Source organism: Panthera tigris, chromosome B3 (assembly GCF_018350195.1).
Source record: "Panthera tigris isolate Pti1 chromosome B3, P.tigris_Pti1_mat1.1, whole genome shotgun sequence".
NCBI classification, from domain to species: Eukaryota; Metazoa; Chordata; class Mammalia; order Carnivora; family Felidae; genus Panthera; species Panthera tigris.
The window spans coordinates 142,195,274-142,213,254 of record NC_056665.1 but is presented as its reverse complement, the minus strand read 5'-3'; the positions used below and the strand labels follow the sequence as shown (position 1 = coordinate 142,213,254).

Here is a 17,981-nt window from a genome sequence, read left to right as displayed (position 1 = left end):
CCAAAAACGACATCCTTGAATATCACTAAGAACCGGCTGTACACCCATTTCCCACAGTGCTAATAAACAAGGGTATTCTTTGCAATATATACGTATGCTGTTTGCATATATAAATTAACCAACATTCTCGCTCCGTATCAGCTTCAATGGTCCACGCCTGGCCCTTTTCCATTTAAAGATGATGCAGTGAGTAACCATGGGAACTTTAATCTTTCTCCACATCTAGAGAGACAACAATTTTGTCCATCTTCTTGTGTGTTTCTCCCTCAAGGAATTCATAGCTTAAATCTTTATCAACGGAGAAGTACTTAAATGCATTGCAACGCAAAAATAAAACACAATGCGAAGCAATCCTAAAACTGAATGAAACGTCCAGCATCTTTTTAATTGGGTTTTACTAGTCCTGCATCTGATTCATCATAAATCTCAATTCGGGTCTGTGCTGGGCTCATTTGGCTTTATTTTTTAATATGCTCATTGATTACTTTGAAAAATCCAAGCAACACTCACAAACCACCCTCCCAACCCAAGAATATAAACTCTGCTACTTACATCAATTTCTTCTGTCCTTACCCCCACAGTTTGCTAAAGCCAAGATCTTTAGCATTAGAGAATGATTACTTCATCTGTGGTGTGTTCGCTTAGTGAAAATGCAGACTTTCAAGAGAAAGAAAGAGTCCATAGTTAGATTTTTTTTTTAAATGGAGGCTAGACTTGCAGTATTAGATCAATCATAAACACGGGTCATTTCAGAAAGAATGTCATCATTGCCGATGAATCGCACTCTTATTTATTGACTTATTTAACTTTTCTTTTTAAGCAGTACAATGAACACCAACATAGGAACCATTATCTATCATAAATATCTGTCTACATACTCCCTATCCATAAATTTAACAACTCAGTGATTACTTTTAATGGACCTCACTTGTACAAAATTGGATGAATGTAAATCTTTGTTTTATGGCATATCCTCACCAATGAAGCACACATTTTTCTGATTTATGTCTACTGATTCATTTACTTATTCGTGTATATAATTAGGCATAAAATAAATCAATTATCTTCCCATTTTTCTAAAGAATTTCTTCATGCAAATTTCTATGTACACCTGAAACTAACATTACACTGTATGTTAACTAACTGGAATTTAAAAAAACATTTCTGTGTGTACTTTGTCCAAAATGGAAGGAATTTAGAGTTCTATTTCTTTATCTGGACAACTTTTGCGGATAACGGGAGTAATCATTATCTTTGGTTCATAAAACACATTCCTCGTTGGCCCTTGCTCAGCCTTCTTTTGAATAATTAATCTGCAGGGAAATGCACTCCTTCATTCCCTTATGACAAGATGTCAGTACCAATGAAAACCAAGGCACGGAACAGGAATATTAAGTATCCAGTCTACATGCTCATGGCCGATAGACATAAATGATTACTAAATCATCTTTTGAATTTTTTTAATTAAACTAGCGAATACAGTTATATTAATTGTAACTCTGGTCACATGACATATCCTCAGTATGGGTTCACATTTGGCCCTCTCTCAATAAGACAATATTTAAGCAATTGTTTATTTATGTAAACATTTTTTTTTGTCCTTCTTAATTAAAACCACCAAACAAAGAATCAAGGCAGCAACACGAACTCTTGGGTACATCTGTCCATACTGTCCTTATGGAAGGGCTCAGAGCTTTGATTTACCTATAGAACCTGATGTTTCAAATATACACTAATACTGTTAAAAACTGAGAACAAACTGAGGGTTGATGGGGGGTGGGAGGGAGGGCAGGGTGGGTGATGGGTATTGAGGAGGGCACCTTTTGGGATGAGCACTGGGTGTTGTATGGAAACCAATTTGACAGTAAATTTCATATATTAAAAAAATAATAATAATAAAATAAAAAAAATAATAAAAAAAAAACAAATATACACTAATAATCATTTCTGCTTTATTACATAACTTCATAGCTCGTCCACACATGGCCCTCCTTATCTTCATTCATTTACACATTTCCTTATTCATTCATGAATTCACTTCCCTACAAGTTTATTTTATCCCTCTCTCTCTCTCTCTCTTTGATTTTATTTTTATTTTTCTGCAATAGTCCACAGATTTCTAGATGGGGATTAACACAATTCCATTTACTTGTTTTTTCTATTTTTTTTTTAATTTCTTAAGTTTTTATTTAAATTCCTGTATAGTTAACATACAGTGTAATATTAGTTTCAGGTGTACAATATAGTGAATTCAACACTGCCATACAATACCCAGCGCTCATCACAACAAGTGCCCTCCTTAATCCTCATCACCTATTTCCCCTACCCGTCCCTGCCTCCCCTCTGGTAATCATCAGTTTGCTCTCTATAGTTAATTATTGTTTTGTCACTCTCACTCTTTTTTTTCCCCCTATGCTCATTTTTGTTTCTTAAGTTCCACACATGAGTGAAACCCTATGGCATTTGTTTTTCTCTGACCCATTTCGCTTAGCATAGTACACTCTACCTCCACCCCTGTCCTTGCAAACGGCAAGATTTCATTCATTTTGATGGCTGAGTAATATTCCATTGCAGATCTATATCACATCTTCTTTATCTATTCATCAGTCAATGGACACTTGGGCTGCTTCCATAATTTGTCTATCATAGATAGAGCTGCTATAAACATCAGAGTGCCTGTCCTCCTTCAAATCTGTATTTTCGTATCCTTTGGGTAAGTACCTAGTAGTGCAATGGCTGGGTCGTAGGGTAGTTCTATTTTTAACTTTCCGAGGACCCTCCGTGCTGTTCTCCAGAGCGGCTGCACCAGTGTGCATTCCCACCAGCAGTGCAGGAGGGTCTCCCTCTCCCCACATCCCACACAATTCTGGACTCAGACTCAACCCCCACCCCAGGACTCCTCATTGTCCTAAGCTTTGCACTCTTTTCCTTCAGTCCTTTATCCTTTAGGTTTATTGATATGCTCACTGTTCCCACAATAGAATCAATGCACAGAAATCACTAAAGCTCGAAAATAAGATCCTTAAATATCACTAAGATCTATTGATAAGCTCATTTCCCATGGAGCTAATACATTACGTCTCTTTTTGCAGTGGCCTTCAGCGTAGGCCATGTGCTCCCTCTCACTGACTCTTGTGAAGGGATGAATGTTAAAATCCACAGTCGTGTAAGTATCCCCGAAAACGTATGAAACATCTGCCACCTTTTTAAAGGAGTCATCAGTTGCGCAGAATTGAATTACCCCTCATTATCCCTGGTTCATAATCTATTCCTGTCATTGGTAATGTACAGCATTCTTTAACTTTACACTCCTACATAGCTTTTTATTACTTGAAATACTTCAGTGGACAGCCATGAACAAGTTCCCCTAACCAAGTACATAGACTTTGACTGTGACTCACCTCAGAATTTAATGCTCCTTACCCACAGAGCCACAGTCTTCACCATTAGATAGGATTAAATCAACCGTGGTGCCTTCATTCTGAGGTAAAAATCAGGCTTTGGAAATAATGAAAAAAACACACATTTAGGTATGTGTGAAAGACACTAATCGTAGAGTTCTCGGTTAAACATAAAACTTGCTTCTTTTCGTTGGCTCAAGAATATCACTACTGTTTACCTACTCCATTCATTTTAAGATTTTTAAGATTTTATTTTTAAGTCATCTCTCTACCCACCTAGGGCTCGAACTCACAATCCTGAGATCAAGAGACGCATGTTCTGCCGAATGAGCCAGCCAGGCACCCCTAATTTTAATTTTCAACAATAAAATGAACACTACTGAATCCATCGCTCCAATCACAACTAATAACTATGACTCTTACAAACATGTCCAGGTACTTTACCTAGCTAAAATCTACATTACCCTTCTCCATGGATCTTTCTTAAACCGATTGGATAAATTTAAATCCTTGTTTCACGGCATATTTTTAACAGTGGTCCATGGTTGGCTCTACTTAACTTGTTCATCCATTCATTCATTCACTCATTCAATTACTCATGGAATAATTTCACCTGTTGTTCATTATATAAAGGCACAGACAGTACCTTCACTTATGGTGAGCACGGTATAACATCTACAGATGTCAAATCACTATGTTGTGCACCTGAAACTAATGTAACATTGTGTGTTAACTGCACTTTGACTTAAAAAAAAAAAAAGAAAAAGAAAAGTGAATTAAAATGGGAAGCATCTGTCTGTACATTATACAAACTGGGAAAAGCCTGGCTTTTTATAAATATAGATGCAGTAGTATAAAACAGGATAATCAGGGTCCTTCCTCACTGGTGTATGATTTTCACCTTTTAAATAAAATATGAATCCATTCATTCGGTTATAATAACATATAATATGTCATTATTATAAGTCACTGGACAATGCTTTAAATACTAACAGGAGATCATATACTCAGAGCAAACCATCTTGTCATGGGACCACATTCTCATGACTGGTCCATAATCTTCTTTTTTTTTTCAATTAGATCTTCAATTATTTACCGATGCCAACCAGTTTCCCTTAATAAAATAAATCAGCAACCTACCATCAATTCATAATGACAACATTCAATCTTGGGCATACTTTCCTATCTGCTCCCTGCTGAACAGAGTAAAGTCTACTTACTTTCCTAGACCTCATTACTTCAGAAATGTTTCAAAACACAGTCTCATCATTAAACAATGTGTGGCTTTCCTTGTCCTCATTCACTCCTTCATTTCTTTCCTGACCAGGCATCATTTCATGTGTAATTAACAATATCCCGCATCCTAGGAACACAAAACCTAACAACAGGATCCCTACTCTTCCCTTCTTGCTTTGTAAACACTATCACCATAGAGGGAATGGCTACATTCCTTCTCGTAATGACATTAGAGCTACAGAGCTTAATCAAAATCTTTAATCCAGACACCCCAGGGTACTCATCATTGATCCAAGCTTGGCATTTTTTTGCCTTCTTCATTCATATCTTCCTTTCTGGATCATTTTTACATGCATAAATTATAACACGGTCAATAGCCTTGCATCACAAATGCCAAGAATAAGATGAATGGTTTTTACCAAGGTAAGTCTATTTGCATTTGTCCCACAAAGCTAATACGCTTGATGTCTCTTTCTTAGTGCACTTCTGGGTCGCACATAGGGATTGACAGCTGTTTCACATCAACATCATATTGATAAGAAGTTTCTGCTCGTCTCTTTACGTATCCTCATTGTAAAGAGGGTGAAATAAACAGCTATGAACCATCGTCTTCCCTCACCACTAGAACATGTAATTTTCTCCATCGTCCTACATCCCCCTCCCTCAACAAGTAAATAACCTCGAGCTTTAGCAAGGAAGGGATATACTTCTAAATGTACTTTGGTGCCGAACTAAAATGATATATATTATCATGTGGCCCTGAAAATGACTAATCATGAACAGTTCATAACATATTCATATCCTTGGCCAATGCTTGGTGTTCTTTAATTTTATATATATATAAATGTTTTATATTTTACATATTATATATATAAATAATACACATTTACATATTTTGTAACCAATTTTATGTTTATATATTTCATTACATATGTATTTATATATACTTATTACATATAAGTATATTTTATATATGTAATATATTTGTTATTATGCTATTATTAATATGCTATTTTAAATTTTGTAAAATAAGTCCTTGGAAAATTCATGAACAAACTCACCAGAGACCAAGGACTGTAACATTTATGTTGGTCTCTATGCTCTTTACCCACAGAGGCAACAACTAAGATCTTCCCCATTAGAGAATTATTCAGTTGGCTGTGGTGCGTTCATGCTGTAAATTAAAAGCCAATTCTAAACAGTCTCTATGAGATGTTTTGAAGTGGACATGAGTTTCACACTGCCAAATTAATAACAAAGCTGGATCATATCACATTCTCATTACTGGTGCAAAGACTCAACTCCCTTCTATTTTATCAGCTTATTTTATTTTCATTCTTTAGCAATGTAGTAAATATCATTGAATCTAAGACTCAACTCAAGAATAAAGCCTGGGTGACTCAGTCAGTTAAGCGCCCAACTCTTGATTTTGGCTCAGGTCATGATCTCACAGTCGTGGGATCGAGCCCCACATCACGGCTAGACATGGAGCCTGCTTGGGATTCTCTCTCTCTCTCTCTCTCTCTCTCTCTCTCTCCCTCCCTCCCTCCCTCTGCCACTCTCCCCAATAAAATAAATAAATATTAAAAAAAGAAAGTTGAGGGGCACCTCGATGGCTCAGTTGGTTAGGCATCCAACTTCAGCTCAGGTCATGATCTCCCTGTTGGTGGGTTCAAGCCCCACGTCAGGCTCTGTGCTGACAGCTCAGAGCCTGGAGCATGCTTCCAATTCTGTATCTCCCTCTCTCTCTGCCCCTCCCCCACTTGCACTCTGTCTCTTGAAAATAAATAAATGTGAAAGGAAAGGAAAGGAAAGGAAAGGAAAGGAAAGGAAAGGAAAGGAAAGGAAAGGAAAGGAAAGGAAAGGAAAGGAAATTGAGGCACCTGGGTGGCTCAGTCAGTTAAGCATCTGACTCTTGGTCTCAGCTCAGGTCATGATCTCACAGTTCATGAGTTCCAGCCCTTCTTCGGGGCTCTGCACTGACAGCACTGAGCCTGCTTGGGATTCTCTCTTTCCGTCTCTGTCTGCCCCTCCCCAACTGTGTTCACACGCTCACGCTCCCTCTTGCTTGCTCGCTCTCTCTCTCTCTCTCTCAAAATAAATAAACTTAAAAAATAAAACAAAAAATTAAAAGAAGAAAAGAAAATCTTTCTTATAAAAAAAAAAGAAAGAAAAAGAATAAGGCTTATAACTTTTACATGGCAGAGAGAGAGAGAGAGAGAGAGAGAGAGAATCCCAAGCAGGGTCCACGTTGTGAGCACAGAGCCCGACACGGGGCTCGAACTCACAAACTATGAGATCATGACCTGAGCCGAAGCCAAGAGGTGGACGCTTAACCAACTGAGCCACCCAGGTGACCCTTCCTTCCTCTTAATGAAACCAACCACCAGCAAACTCCCAGCAATCCAGACTTACATGCCCATGTACATATAGTTGTGTGCACTCTTACGCCTCTGGACCTCCCGCGTGTTCTGAAGAGGACAACAGGTCTTACCTATGTATTCTATTGAAACATGGTGTTAAACAAACATATCACGAGTAATACTTGTTTCATGACAATCACGTGTGATCATGTTTGTCTTCATTCAATGACACATTTATTTATTCGTGCATTCACTGATTCACTTACACCAATACAATCCATACCCAAAAATCACTAAGACCCAAGAACCGGATCCCCCATGGGCTTGAACTTCTGCCCTGGACTCTATTCCCTTAGAGAGAATGACTAGGTCTCTTTTCTTTCCCTTTCTTTCTTTCTTTCTTTCTTTCTTTCTTTCTTTCTTTTTCTTTCTTTTCTTTCTTTCTTTCTTTCTTTCTCTTTCTTTCTTTTTCTTTCTTTTCTTCCTTTCTCTTTCTTTCTTTCTTTCTTTCTTTCTTTCTTTCTTTCTTTTGTAAATTCTAGTTCCTCTACAGTTAATACACAGTGTTCTATGGACCTCAGAGTTTAGGGTTTAATCAAAATTCTTGATTCATATACCCCAGAACTACTCATCATTGATCCAAGCTTAACCTTCTTTTTCTTCATTTATTTATGTATATATTGTGTATTGACTGTGTATGCATTACTTACTGATTATTTCCTTCCTGGCCTCACTGATTTAAAAAAAAAAAAATTACTTCCTATGAATCACAGAAACCCAGGGACAAGATCTTTGAATATCGCAGAGAGCTGTGTACAAGCTTATTTCCCACAGAGCTACTAAACAAGATCCCTTTTTAATTGGACCTCAGTGCTGCACATATGGATTAATCAATAAACTTGCCATCCATCCCACGCATTTCACTACTCTCTGCTTGCTCGTCTTTCGCTTACGCTCTTCGTATTTTGAAACTAGTGCCCTGAGCCTACCATTTGACTCCAGAACTAGAATGCGGACCATACTTTCTAGCTTCCCAGGTGCTCCTTCCTCAAAGACGTAACAACCTAGATAGCTATCAATAGAGAATGTTCTTAAAACGGGGTGCAAAAATAAAACAGAATATTAAAGCCACTGTGAAAGTCAACGCAAAACCCTCAAACTTTGTTTTCAGTGGATCTCAATTATACTGAAGTGGGCTAATCTTTTTTTTTTCTTTAACATGAAATTTATTGTCATATTGTTTTCCATGCAACACCCAGTGCTCATCCCAACAGGTGTCCTCCTCCATACCCATCACCCGCCCTCCCCTCCCTCCCACCCCCCATCAACCCTCAGTTTATTCTCAGTTTTTGAGAGTCTCTTATGTTTTGGCTCCCTCCCTCTCTAACCTTTTTTTTTTTCCTTCCCTTCCCCATGGTCTTAAGATTGTCAGGATCCACATAAGAGTGAAAACATATGGTATCTGTCTTTCTCTGTATGACTTATTTCACTTAGCATAACACTCTCCAGTTCCATCTGAAGTGGGCTAATCTTTTTTTTTTTTTTTACATTTCTTTCATTAGTTTTCTTTATTTTGAGAGGCAGAGAGAGAGACAGAGAGAGAGAGAGAGAGAGCACGTGTGGGGGAGGGGCAGAGAGAGAGGAGACACAGAATCGAAAGCAGGCTCCAGGCTCTGAGCCGTCAGCACAGAGCCCGATGCGGGGCCCAAACTCACAAACCGTGAGATCATGACCTGAGCCGAAGTTGGACGCTCAACCGACTGAGCCACCCAGGTGCCCCTGAAGTAGGCTACTCTTAATCCATGGTTCATACACATTCCCAGTCGTGTTCCACGTGTGGTGTGCTTTGATTGCATTTATGTGTCCACAGGCCATTGCTCCTCTGAAACAATCCCATGGACCACAGGAATTCCCTCCAAACCAAGAACACAAACTCTGTCACTTACATGAGTCCCTTTGCTCCTTATCCATAAAAGTGACAGCCAAGATCTTCATCACGGGATAGTGGATAAATCAGACTGGGTATGCTGACTCTGCAGAGTAACAAGCAGATTTTAGAAAATGGAAGAAGCAGTATGGATTTAGATTTTTTTCAAGACTTCTCAGTCCTACTGTAGTAGATGGATCATAAATCCCTTTTTTACCATATTCCGATTAGCCCACAAATGGCCCTCTTACTTCCTGACTTCTTTAAGTTTTTAATGTTTATTTATTTTTTGAGAGAGAGAGACACACACATAAGTGTGAACAGGGGAGGAGCAAAGAGAGAGAGAGAGAGAGAGACAGAATCCAAAGCAGCTCCAGGCTCTGAGCTGTCAACACAGAGCCCAACACGGGGCTCGAACCCACGAACTGTGAGATCATGACCTGAGCCTAAGTCAGATGCTTAACCGACTGAGCCCCCCAGGCACCCCTTACTGACCTCTTTAATTATAATGCATGTAATACAATGACAACTGCTAAACCGACAACCTAGTGGAAGAATTCAGAACGACACCTGTTCCACATTCAGAACTATACCTGTTCCATATTCTGTCTGTTAAACCCCAATCGCATAGGTCCTAGTCTAAACTGTCTTTTTTTATGGTTCTTCCTTGATAAGAATTTTATAAATTTATATCTTCATTTCTTGACATATTTTCATCAATGATCCGTGCCTGGCCTTACTTTATAAATTTATTCTGTTTTTTTTAATTTATTTACTCATGTAAAAATTTGTTCTCTTTTTTTTTTCAAAAAAATGCAAAATGGTCTAAATATGAAAAGTAATCAGCTCTACACCCTTTACCCAAAGTGAGCAGAGCCTCAAAGAAACCCCTTTTACTTATATGGATACTGAAGGGTAGAACAAAGGTAATAATTATCTTCTTGTAATAACGTATTATCCTCACTGATACATGTTTGCCCTCTTTTAAATAATCTCTTCCTTGGCTCACTCATAACAGTATCCTCGATACTCTGTGAAACTACATCCCTGGACATACCTAAATAATACTAACATCTTCCCATAAACTCTATACCCGCAGAAAAACAATTAAATGGGTCGTTTTCAAAAATGATACTGATTGAGGGGCGCCTGGGTGGCTTAGTCGGTTAAGCGTCCGACTTCAGCTCAGGTCACGATCTCGCAGTCCGTGAGTTCGAGCCCCGCGTCGGGCTCTGGGCTGATGGCTCAGAGCCTGGAGCCTGCTTCCGATTCTGTGTCTCCCTCTCTCTCTGCCCCTCCCCTGTTCATGCTCTGTCTCTCTCTGTCTCAAAAATAAATAAAAACGTTAAAAAAAATTTAAAAAAAAATGATACTGATTGAGAATAACTCATCTAACCCTATCTCTCATTGGCCCATGCTCGATCTTCTTTAAGTACATCTGTAATCAATCATTTATTATGTTTCCCTTCCCCCCCCCTTTTCTTAATAAAATTTGTAATAAAATTAACAACCACCAACCCAGAAGCAATACTTATACCTGCCTACATATTCCTGATGAAACGTGGTTAAAAAAAAAGTCTTAGACTCTTAACCTACTGGAACTCAGCTCCTCAGAAATGTTTTTAATAATAATTTATTTCTCATTAGATACTCTCATAATTGGTAAAGACCTAGCCCTCGTTGTCTTTGTTCATAGATACATTTCTTTACGTACTGAAACAATGAGTCACTAATAAAAAGACCCTTACCCAAGGTGTACAAAGCCACAAGCAAGACACCTATGTTCCTGATTTCTGCCCCGGTTCATGTCCCACCAAGGAAAGAAATTAGGTTTGTTTTTATGATAGACCTCAGAGTTATAGGGTTTAATCAAAATCCTTGGTTCAGACACCCCAGGGTACTCATCATTGGTCTAGGCTTGGGACTTTTTCATTTACTCATTTATACATTTGTTTATTCATCCATCCATTCATTCATTCATTGACTAAAAATCACTTGTTCATATTCATAAATCACAGCAAAGCAAGAATAAGATGTAAGAATATTACTAATGTCTGTCTTTTGTCTAATTTCCCCCAGAGCTAATCCCCCAGATCTCTTTCTACAGTGGACTTACTGTCACACATATAGATCAGTCATTCTTTCTGCAAACCCACATTCACCATAACCCTGCGTGGCCCTCCTTTTCTTTAATTTGTTCAAATTTTAAAATACATAACAAAGAAAATCCAGGACCATCTCATTTTACTTTACCAGTAATTTTCCATCTTTACTTGTGTATCTCTCTCAACATGTTAGAAACCCAAATCTCTGGGGCACCTGGGTGGCTCACTCGGCTGAGCGTCCAACTCTTGAGTTCAGCTCAGGTCATGATCTCACAGTCAGTCGTGAGATAGAGCCCAGCATCGGGTTCTACACTGACAGTGCAGAGCCTGCTTGGGGTTCTCTCTCTCCTCTCTCTCTCTTTCTCTCTCTCTCTTTCTCTCTCTGTCCCTCCCCCGCTCACACACACACGCCTGTGTGCTCTCTCTCTCTCTCAAAATAAATAAACTTTAAAAAAAAAGAAAAGAAACTCAAATCTTGATCAATGGTGGAATGCGTAAATCAGGAATGGCAGAATATAAAATGAAATATTACAGACATGTAAAGTGAATGAAGTGCCTCCTTTCACCTTTTTTTAAAAAGGACCTTGCTTAATACCCATCAATGTTAACAAACGAAAATTTAAGTTAAAAAATAATAAACAAACAAACAAAAAAGGACCTTGTGTGTTCCAAGTTAGATTAATATGAAATTTTGTTTCATGGCACATTTCACAAGGGCTCATTCTTAAGCCTCTTTACGTATTTGTCTATTTGCTTATTTATTATTTAATTTGATTAGTTATGGATTAACTCATGATTTATCTATCTTTGAGAAGATAATTAACAAGAGTAAATCTACCTGCAGCCCAAAGTGAAATAATATGACATGAATCTATCTGTCAACCTGAAATAAATAGGTTGGAGCCTAGACTTTTTGTTTTTTATATGGACACTGGTAACAAAGACTGTATTTATCCTAACCCTCGCTTTATGAGTTATGTCCATCACCGGTCTATGATTTGTCCCCTTTTAATTAACCGAACGTGTCATAAACATACTCATTCATTCCCTTACAATCCCTAGCTTGGAATCTAAAGAAACTGGTCAAAAACTCTCAATAAAAGTAGTATCTGTCCACTTGTTCATTACCTACAGAGGCAACCAACCAGACCTTTGTTGTCATTTAATGCACTCAATAAATAAACTGGATTAATCATAATTCTTAGCATGTGACATAATTTCAACATCGGTCTTCTTCAATTGTCTTATGTATTTCTCTTCTGTATTTCTTCTTTATTTCTCACATCCCTTTTTAACAAACAGACATCAGTGCTTTCTTTTCTTAATGGACTTCAGTATTTCAAAAACATATTAATAATAATTCTTGGTCCGTGTTACACACTCATCATCGGTCCATACTTGGCCTCTCTTTTCATTCATTTATACATTTATTTAAATGATTTACTCATTGACTCACTTACACAATAATAACATAATCAATACCCGCAAGCCTCAAAAGTCTAAGATTAAGACCCTGCAATCTCTCTAACCTCTGATGACAGGCTCATTTCCCACAAAACTGAGACCAGGCGTTTATTGCAGTGGATTCCATTGGTGCCCATCTGCATTAACCAACACCTTTGCTCACAATGCTGTGCTCACTCAGCACTTACCATGTTTCAGTCTCTTCTATCTAGTTATTTACTCAGCTACTTGTTCCTTGCAGGTCATTTTCCTTAAAAACAAAAACGAAACACAGCAGGACACCAACAACCCAATACAACAGCACTGATTAGTACACACATCTATTCATATGTTCATTAACCACAGGGATTAACCCCTGCACATTGTTTTTACAGTTCCGGTGCATCATAAAAATTTTAAAATAATGTTCACTTCAATACATTAATAGTAAGTGTGTGCTTTTCCCTGTTTTTCCCATTTGTCAATTTACTTTCCACTGATCCATTAACTGACCAATAATAAATCAATATCTGTGGATCAGAAAAACAAAGGAAAAGATCCTTGACTCCAATTGCTATCATTGGAGCATAGTAGTGCCGGCCAATAAAACATAATGCAAGCCACCCATAAACCTTTCAGTTTTCTAGAATCTATATTTTAGGGGTGCCTGGGTGGCTCAGTTGGTTAAGCGACCAACTCTTGATCTTGGCTCAGGTCACGATCTCACAGTTCATGAGTTCGAGCACCGCATCAGGCTGTGCACTAAAGGCACAGAGCGTACTTGGGATTCCGTCTCTCCCTCTCTCTGCCCTTCCCCATCTCTCTCTGTCTCTCTCTGTCTCTCTGTCTCTCTCTCTCTCTCAAATAAAAAAATTAAAATAAAATAGTAGAATCTACATCTTTTACATTTTTAAAAGTAAAAAGAAACAGATGAAATCAGTTATAATTGTATGTTTAACCCAAATTTATTTAAACTTAAAATGCTATCATTTCAACATGTAATCTATATGGGTGCCTGGGTGGCTCAGTTGGTTGGGTATCTGACTTCCAACTCAGGTCATGATCTCACAGTTTGTGAGTTTGAGCCCCACATCGGGCTCTGTGCTGACGGCTCAGAGCCTGGAGCCTGCTGCGGATTCTGTGTCTCCCTCTCTCTCTCTGCCCCTCCCCTGTTCATGTTCTCTCTCTCAAAAACAAAAAAAGATTTAAAAATTTAAAAATAAAATGTGTAATCTATATAAACACATTTTAATGACATGTTTTACGTTTTTTGGAGTGCATCTTCTAAATTTGGTATGTATTTTCAAAATAGATCAACATCTCAATTCAGACTATCCACATTCTAGGTGCTTGGGAGCCACCTGTAGCTAGTGGCCACTCTATTGGATGGCACATGTCCATAGGCTAATTTCCCACAGAAATAATATGCTATATATCTCTCTATAAAGGTCAACAGCAGATGAGTCTATCAACATGCTTTCTACATACCCATTACTGGCCTGTTCATACCTCTTTGTTTTAATTCATTTGTATTTCAAAGATAACACAATGAACTATTATGAATCCACCATCGTTCAGAATAGAAAACTGATAATATTTGTCCATCTCTCCAGGGCCATCCTCTCAACCAGTTAATGGCATAGAGTTTTTATATCAATAGGGGAATGTTTAAATCAACAGTGGTACAATATTTAATCCCGAAACATTAAAATACCAATAACACAAGGAAAGGCTTTAGCATATTTTTAACGGAATTAAGTCGTATTGAATTGGATTTCCCGTGATCTTTGGTTCATAGCACACTTATCATTGGTTCACGCATGGCCTCCCGTATTACCAACATATGAAATTATCTGTTTCTTTTAAGTAATACAGTCAACATCCATGAGCAAACCATTCCAACCAAGAGCAAGAACTGTCACTTACATCAGCCTCCAGGCTCCTTACCCACAGAGGCGAGCTGTGTATCATTCCAGATGACGGATCAGCTCTAGTGCATTCTTTCTGTAGAACAGAAACCAAGTATTAAAAAAAATGAAAGGTATTAGATTTAAAACTTCGTAAACTAATGTTAATTGTGAAATCCCAGATTAGCTACAATCCATGGCTTGTACCACATTCTCAGTATTGGTCCATGCTTGGCCCTCCTTCTCATTATTGACCCAAAAACAGCACTCTATTTTTAATTGACTTGACCAATTAATGGTTCTCAATTGTTATTCTGGGGAATACCATAGAATTGATCACCTAAAATAAGAGTGATGACCATGACCAAAAATAAATAAATAAACAAAAAACCCCACTACTTCCAAATTTGATGGACAAAAAAAGAAGGAAAAAAAAAAAAAGAATGATGGCTATTACCAACATCTGTCTTTATTCTTTTTTTCCTATAAAGTGACGGCCACAGGTAGGGAGACCTCACATCATTTCCCCGGTAGGGTTCCACACTTCTCTGTCTCCTATTCTCTTCCTTTCCAACAGGGAAGTATGGAGGTGTTTCCAACACAACCTGTTTACCCCATGAGGACAGAGATCCCATCTCTAGAAGTTTCCGCATGAGGAGAGTCACATCCAAACCAGAAGTGAATCATGATGGTCTGGACTTTGAACTGAAGCACCGACTGCACAGAATCTGAATAATCTTAATTCTGGGATAATGAGATATTATTGTCATAGGTCCATGTTTTCCATCTCTGGTTTTATTCCTTAATCTGTTCATCCATTCATTTACTTATTTATGAACACCCTCAAAAACTTTCCAGCCAAAGATTTAAGAACATCAACTGTTACTTACGTTTCTTATTGTACCTTATCCATCCAAATAAGATTCAAAATTCTCATAAATATTGCATGATTAAATGAACTATGGCATGCCCATTTCGTGCAAGAGAAAGCAACCGTTTAAAAAATGAACACCCTGGCTCATTTTCAATGGCTTTCACCTGTATAGAATTAAAATAATCAGCCTTAGTTTATGAAACATTATCCTCATTCATCTACACTTGGCCCTTTTTAATTTAAGCCTTTAAAAAATCACAAAACAATACTTATGAATCTTACCCAACAAATAGAAAACTACAAATATCTATGCCTCTACGAGCATCGCTTTCACCGAGTAAACACCCCAAATGTATCCAGGCGGAAGTGTCTATATAAACCATAATGTATGCATTAATAGTAAAATGCTATTAAATTAGGTAAAATAGCATAGATTTTTTTGTTTCAATGTCCTTCAAATCTGTATGATTATGTAATCATATCACAAATCTTGTCTTCATTAGTCCACTCTTAATCCTTTCCTATTTTATTTAGGCATGCATTCATTTATTTTTAATAAATCAATAAACACACACGAACTCACCCCTCGACCCAAGATTAATAAGAAAAGGCAACAATTATATTTATATAAAGAGATATACATGTTCCGTACACATATACACATCTCTACAATTAATGTACACGAATATAACTGTTTCTTTTTACAGACGGCAATGATTTACGCCAAATGAGACCCATCACGTTGGTTCATGACAGTCTCCCCGTTGGTCCATGCTTGGCCATCTTGGATTTTATTTGTGCCTATTCACGTTTAATAATACAGACACATCCATCAGCCAACCACCCAGCTTACAACAATAACACGAACCATCACTCATGTCGGTTGATCCATGGTTCACTTGCCAGAGAGGTCACAGCCAAGATCTCGATCAACAGAGCGTCAATAGACCCACTCTGGGGCCTCTGTTCTGTGGAACACAAGACAGTTATTAAAAAGGATGAAACAACCCAGGTATTTTTTAATGGTCGTCAGGTGAGCAGCACAGGACTAAATCACAGTTTGGTTCATGACACAGGATCACCATTGGCCTAAGCGTAGTTCTCATTGTACACATCTTCTTATTTAACAATTTTATAAGACACATGCAAGACCTAATCAAAAAAAAAAAAAAAAAAAAAAAGAATGACGCCCATTACGAGTATCTGTCTCTATGCTCTTACCCACAAAGGAAACCAGCCCAGATCTTCTTCCTAATGGACTCAGATATGCAGAGTTGAAGTAATAACAATCTTTGATTCCTGGTATAATCGCTTCATTGTTTCCTACTTATCCCTTTTACTGTTTTTAGTTATTTTTTAAAATACAATAAACACATCAGGTCAGCACTAATGCAGAACCAAAACAGCGATCCGTACTTATGTTAGTACTTATATACCAATGCTTCTTATCCACAGAGGTAAGAACTTTGTTTTCGTTTTATGGTTTTAAGTGGTCCACAATTATACCTAAGTGGATTCATCTGAATCCATAATTCATAAAACATTATCTTTGGTGGTTCATTATCAGCCCTCTTTCATTCTGTCATTTCTTTTATTTACTCATCTAATTCATATTTAACTATACGACAAACACACTTGAATCCACCATTTAGCTCAAGACCAATGACTGGTCTATAGGACGATTGATACACTTCCTACCACCATCCCAACACCTTTGTATTTACTGGGCTTTGTCTCTGTTTTGTTTTGTTTTGTTTTGCTTTTTAATAACTACCATTGGCTAGAACAGATTACTCATAACCCTTGTTTAAAAACACATCCTCGTCATTGGCCCATGCTTGGACCTCTTTAATTTTATTTATGCGTTCATTCATTTTTAACTATTCAGTAAAACCCATTAAGCCCCACCTACAACCATCCACAGTTTCCCTCCCCACAAAGATCTTTCTTCTCTGGTGAAAAATCCCAGTGCGCCCATTCTATGGAACACAAAACCCCATTCAAAGGAAGAAACTAGCCTAGACGTTTCTTGTTTGTTAATGTCAAGTTAGCAGACCTAGATTCATCATAATCTTTTGTCTGACATTCTCACAATTGCCATATTCAAGGTCTTCATTATGTTATTTATTCTTTTATTATTTTAATAATAAAATTAATAACCACAAACCACTCCAATCTCTTTTTGCGTCCCTCGGTCGTGGAGAATTAATCACGATCCTTGGTTCAGGGTTGCTTCTGGCCATTGCCCCAGGGCGGTTCGTCCCCCTCTCATTTCACTGATTCTTGAAACCCATAAACAACCACATGGCCCCCACCTCCAATGCCCCCACTCTTAGCCCCTTGCTGCCCTCTGCCTTCAATGGTCACTCCCAAGCCTCCTGAGTGCCCTCCCCTCCCCCTTTCGTGTATATAAAATTTTATCACATATATGTATTCTTTACAAATATTTTCCGTGGGGCAGCGGCTGGCGGGGCCTCTGCAGGCCTCCGTCAAGGGGGACAATTAATCCATACGACTGCCTGAAGAGCACACCAGCCAGGGGATGGTAAAAGGACTCAAACCCAGATCCTGGAACGCTGTGTGCCATCTCTAATTCGCATGACTACGTGCTCACCGTCATAAGGCCCCATTACCAATGGTGAGAGCATACGTGCCCACATCACGCTACCTGCCTCCAAATCCAGCCTCAACCCCGGACAAGCTGGGCCACATCAGACGAGTTAAC

General features: G+C 38.2%; 1 long non-coding RNA gene and 3 other non-coding genes across 4 annotated transcripts; all 4 read right to left on the bottom strand.

Moving 5' to 3' along the window:
• Positions 1-102: 102 nt before the first annotated feature.
• On the bottom strand, positions 103-9,240 carry LOC122239707. Its single transcript, XR_006219090.1, has 3 exons — positions 8,947-9,240; positions 3,402-3,498; positions 103-657 (listed from the first exon to the last, which is right to left on the bottom strand). It is a non-coding gene; the product is annotated as an uncharacterized LOC122239707 (long non-coding RNA).
• Positions 4,860-4,931, bottom strand: LOC122239960. The gene has a single exon (XR_006219346.1). It is a non-coding gene; the product is annotated as a small nucleolar RNA SNORD113/SNORD114 family (small nucleolar RNA).
• Positions 7,571-7,642, bottom strand: LOC122239946. Its single transcript, XR_006219334.1, has one exon. It is a non-coding gene; the product is annotated as a small nucleolar RNA SNORD113/SNORD114 family (small nucleolar RNA).
• A 1,530-nt stretch (positions 9,241-10,770) lies between the features above and the next one.
• LOC122239949 lies at positions 10,771-10,842 on the bottom strand. Its single transcript, XR_006219337.1, has one exon. It is a non-coding gene; the product is annotated as a small nucleolar RNA SNORD113/SNORD114 family (small nucleolar RNA).
• Positions 10,843-17,981: the final 7,139 nt, after the last annotated feature.